Raw genomic sequence first — 5,803 nt, 5'->3', positions numbered from 1 at the left:
AACTCTGTTCTATGGGGTTTGCCTTTGGTTGTTGTGAGCTGCATTTGAGAATCGTTGGCCTTAAGCTTCAGAGATAATTCTAGAATTATGCTTCTGTTGCACAACTCTTGTGACTTCCATAGGCTCTTCAGGGAAGTATATGGAAAGCTGAGTCTTAGGAAGGTAGAAATTCATTTGAGCCCCCTTTTAAGTGAGACTAGACTTGTGGAGTCTTTTGATAGTCCTGTATTATTGATTCCGCTATCTTCACGTCAATACTATTTTAAGGGATTCTTAAATTTAGGGCATTATAATGATATAAGATTAAGTTCAGTATGATAACCCATACTCTAGAATTACAGATAAATAAATAAATACCAAACACTCATGTAGGAGACCCTTGGTGGTAAAAATGGAGACACACGGAGGCACTAACGGTGCTTTGTATCCATTCGGAGGTGCCAGGAAGAAAGGTCTGCTGGTTTACTTCAGAAAGATCAAGTTACTGAAAACACAGTTCTTCTTTGAAATACATGAACTTTGCATGAGTTGAAGGTGACTTCTTGGACACTGGATAACTAGTCCTATACATGAAGTAGAGGGTACGCACACATGAAGGGAACCCTCAATGAAGTAGACTGATGTAATATGTGTGGCAGTGGACTCAGGCATAGCACTGCTGATATTGTAACCCTAGCAATGGGATGGAGCGCCCACTTGACACAATTAACAGCAATGACATTCATATATAGAAATATAATTGTATTTTGTGATTCTAATGTCTACCTGTAACCTTGTAATGTAACACACTGAAGACCTCAGGTATGAATTTCTGCTCCTGTCCAGCTCACTGCCTTTTATCAGTCCTGGTTTTGCATGTAGACCAAGCTGTATTTGATTTTTATTACTTTCCATAGCATCCTGTCTTGCATTCATCAGGCTTGGCTGCCTCCTGATACATAAAATTCCGGCACTAAATCTGGATAATTCTTAGCATATCAGATTATATTTTATTTTCCTTCTTGTTGTGAGTTAGGAAAAGGTTTACTGAGCAGATAGATTTTCTATTCAACAATTCATGCACATTTTGTTTCATGTCATTGATGGCAGTCCCCACAATGTAAACTTGGTTGTCCAACCTCCTCCCTGAGTTTCCTATTTCCAATCCTCTTTCCTTCCCAACTCATCTGGACTTTGTCCTTGGGTAAATACTGCCTGTCTAATCTCAAGTGATTCATCATGCTAAGGTGTGTGTGTGCCCCACTAGTGTGATTCCCTTCCCGTCTAGACCTGTCTATTGTTTGCCTGACTCTTAAGCCAACAGATGGAACTGAGTTTCAGCCCTGAAGGTGACTAAGGGCCACCAGTGCCTGGGGATTTCCACTAGAATTTATCCGACCAGAATGATTCTGAATTTTGTTCCACATTTGTTCTCAAAGTCGATGACCTTTTATCTGCATTCTCTCTGCCCTTTCAGAGCAGTTGGTAGTGGAAGTTGGCAACATCTAATTCTTCTGGTCTCATCATTAGGCGACTGAAGCTTATCTGCCCTATTAGCCATTGGATGAATTGTTTCCATGTGGGTTCAGGAGGAAATGTCAAGAAAGATCTTTAATAATAGCTCTTTTTCTTTAATAAAATACAAATCCTCTGCACCATCTTCTTTATATGAATCTGAAAACATAAGGTGAACAGTCTGTCCACCTTATAAGGTAAATACACTGATAACGTTTCTCAGTCTGTGATATTAGTCTTAAAGCTATAACCGGGTAATTCAGTTGGCTGACTTGATTATCTATGTTCAAAGATAAAAAGCATTCTTTATACAGTATAAATTACAGTTTCCATACAATTTAATATAGATGAGCAAGTGACAGATATTAACAAAGGTAAAAAAGTAAATATCATACAAGGGATAAAAATCGTAGCCCAAATATGGCAATCTAATATTAAACCCAATCTTAAGAGGAACAAACTTTTTCAAAATGGGATTTGTAAAAATTATAGATAGCATTAAAATAGCAATATGACTCACTATATACCATGAGTGTTTGAGGTTTTCCATCTTAATCACATGAAATAAACGACTACCTGTAGGAAATTTTCACTGAGACATACAGATAATCTTTTATAACCAGAAAATTCCACTTTACTATAAAATAATGAATAAGAAATGGTCTATTAGCAACAATTTCAATAAATTAACAATAATGTTATAACTTGCCGGTCTTACCCTATTTTTTGTATTGAACTTGAAAGTTGTCTACCTTTTTATAGCACTCAAGCACAGTTATTTAGACTTTAAAACATATTTCCAAATAAAATGCTTATAATTTCATAATGCAGCCAACAATTTTAGGCACAACTTAGGACTCACATAGACTTCGGCACCATAAAGGAGTGAAAAGGCGCTCTAATGTAAATTTCAACGAAGTGCAGGTCACACTGAGGCGTGGCCATTGTGTAAGCGTGGTCTGTTGCTGTTTTACACTACAGCGGCAAGACCGATTTGTCACAGATATGACCCAAAAGCCAAAAATATTTTTCAGGAAAAGTTGCCAGCTCCTAATACAATATATCATGAACCCAGGTCCTTTTCAAAATAAAATTAGCATAAAGAATGCTCCTTTAGAACTTTACTATGAAACACTGAAGGTTTGTTTAGGTAAATACTAGTGTTTCCTATGTAAATTGCCAGATCTTTAAAAAATAACACATAAATTCATATTGCTGATAATCACTAATTTTGTCAACCCTGATCCTTATTTTATTTTCTGTTTTTAGCATCATAATTAACTTGGGTGCTGAAAGACCTACATGTTTTTTGTGCAGAATTTAGTAGAAAAATTATCATTTATGTCAATTCTGAGATTATCCACAAAATAGAAAAAAATTAAGTTTCATAGTATGAAGTCTATAGTGAATGAGAAAAATACATTCAAAGCAGGTACACTATCAACATGCTTTACTATATCACTTACAGTTTCTTGAAAATTAAAGAGCAAAAGGAGACAAACTTAAACTTGTTACTTCCTACTTACCCACAATCTGAGCAATGAAAATAATTAAAACTGGATATTCTTTTAAATAAATATGTTCTTTGAAGTTTCATCTTTATAAATAAGTATAAATGCTAGTTCTTCAATTAGAGCAAATGCTACATCAATGCGAATTTTAAAAATACATATTCTTTAGTGAATCAAGCAGTTGCTCAAAAAAAATTTAGCATTTAACATGCTAAAGTGGCATTTCAGAGTTTACTTTCAGAAACTTAGAACTAATTGAAAAGGCTTTCATCATTAAAAAAAAAAGAATATTTACAAAAGAGTTAAAAAAACCACTAACTACAATCAGCCTCCAAATTTAATTTATACACCCCCTCCTTTAATTTATACAAAGAGACATTAATTCATGACCTTCGAAAATGTTCTTATGTTTCCAGCCCAGGAAGAGTCAAAACATAAACAAGAGATGCGGCGTCTTTCTGCGACAGTCTTAATTGCTTGGCGTTTGCAAATATTGAATGAAAGCAATGAATCAATCAACAATGTTTCCGACTGATCACAAATGCTTCAAAGCAAGCTTATTAAATATGCAAAATCAACTTAACTAAAAATAGACGGTGGTGTTTCTTTCTAAATATTGCTTTGCTGATGTAATTGACACTGGAAAGCTCAGGCTCAAAAAAAAAAAGGCCTGTTTTCTTTCATTTCATCTTCTTTAATAAAGATATCATGAAGGGACTATTCAGAGATGTTGTCGGGCGCCTATTCAGATGATTTCGCCACTTCCGTGTTGCAGTTAGGATTGATCACAGGAGCATGAGCTGCTGACGTGCCAATAGTCTCAGACTTTACTAACAAAGTCTGGAGATGGAACTACAAGCCTGGGCATTAGATCCGTGCAGCAAGTTACTGTCTTGGAAACCCTCGGAAAGTTCTACCCGGTCCTATAGGTCAGCATCAACTCTATGGCAGGGAGTTTGGTTTTCCTGAGACCATTTTTTTCTCTATATATAGCCATCTCTAGTTGGCATTCATTTGTGAGGCAGTGTATAAACAAAATAGATATGGTCCCTCACATCTTCTGCATTGTTCCTTCTCTTCCTAATATAGTGTCTAGGTGACATTACACTTTGTCTTGGTTTTGTAGAGGGGGTAGTTTACAGTTTAGCTCCTTCACATCTGCCTATGTAGAATAGAATAGTCTCCCCCCGACCTCCCTGTATTAAAATCTGCTTAAAACTCACTACCATTGAATCAATTCTGACTCACAGCAATCCCATCGCAGAGAGTAGAACTGCCCCTTTGGGTTTCCAAGACTTTAAATCTTTGACAAGCTCATCTTTCTCCCTCAGAGCATCTGTCACAGTGATCAATCACTGAGCTTGTGATTAGCAGCTAGATGCAAACCCCATTAGGCCATCAGAGCTTCCAACAGGTTCTCAAGAAGGATTTCTATTGGAGGGGAGATGGCTTCACAAGGAATTACTATGTCCTAGAATGTTAGTTATATATTGGCACTTGTTCTGTGCTGAAATCTAAACTAGAATGTAGAAAAATAGCAGTTTATTGAAATCCTCTTTTTAAGGAGAAAATAAAATTCCATGTGCAAGTAGAATATTAAGATTTGTCCTTATTTAAAATGCAATCACTTAAAGAAAATAAAACTCAATTTAAAAAATCAAGATTACAAAATTTGAAGGTAACATTGAAGAGGGTCTTTGAAATGTTTTTAGAAGTTCCTAGTTACGTAGTTTCAATTGGTGATGTTAGGTGTAAGAAGATAGTCGTTTGGACTGGTCTGGTGTCTGGGTCTCCTTTGTTTCTCCTCCCTTTTAAAAAGGTGACTAAAGGCTTTAGTCTCTGAGTTCCGGCTCACTCGTGGATCTATTTGTAGCATAAATAGAAATAAGTACACAAGAGTCATTTCTTAATTATCTTTAAGGGGTACTATGCATAGGGAGTATATTAGTTTGCTGGGTTTAAATTTGAAAAAACTAGGGTTCAAATTATGACATTCTACATATAAGCATTAAAACTCAAGTACATTTAAGCTGCTTAAACTCTTCATTAAAAAAAGAATATTAATAATTTTGGGGGAGTTATTTTGAAGAAAAAAATACATAATGTATGTCAGGTATTTTGTTTTTAGTACATAAAGTGTCTTGATAATGGTATTATTGCCCCTGAATATTTCTGGAGCTAATGTTTCTTGACATTAAAATATTATGAAAAGTTGTTTTCTAGTGCCACTCCCTTAAAACATTTTTCCTGTCAATTAGTTGACTCTTTTTTTCATAAGTTCATTTCCCAAATTGTTTATTTCTTAAAGGGACAGTACCTCGTGCATCTTTGCATTTCTCTTGTGACCCAGACAGTGTTTTCTTTTCTTTTTTACTTTAAACATTTTATTAGGGGCTCATAAGACTCTTATCACAGTCCATACATACATCAATTGTGTAAAGCACATCTGTACATTCATTGCCCTCATCATTTTCAAAGCATTTGCTCTCCACTTAAGCCCCTTGCATCAGGTCCTCTTTTTTTCCCCCTCCATCCCCGTTCCCCCCTCCCTCATGAGAACTTGATAATTTATAAATTATTATTTTGTCATACCTTGTGCCCTGTTCGATGTCTCCCTTCACCCCCTTTTCTGTTGTCGGTCCCCCAGGGAGGAGGTCACATGTAAATCCTTGTAATCAGTTCCCTCTTTCCAACCCCCTCTCCCTCTACCCTCCCAGTATCGCCCCTCACACCCCTGGTCCTGAAGGTATCCTCTGCCCTGGATTCCCTGTGCCTCCAGCTCCTATCTGCACCAGTGT

Source organism: Tenrec ecaudatus, chromosome 17 (genome assembly GCF_050624435.1).
Source record: "Tenrec ecaudatus isolate mTenEca1 chromosome 17, mTenEca1.hap1, whole genome shotgun sequence".
NCBI classification, from domain to species: domain Eukaryota; kingdom Metazoa; phylum Chordata; class Mammalia; order Afrosoricida; family Tenrecidae; genus Tenrec; species Tenrec ecaudatus.
Note: the sequence above shows the minus strand (reverse complement) of the source record.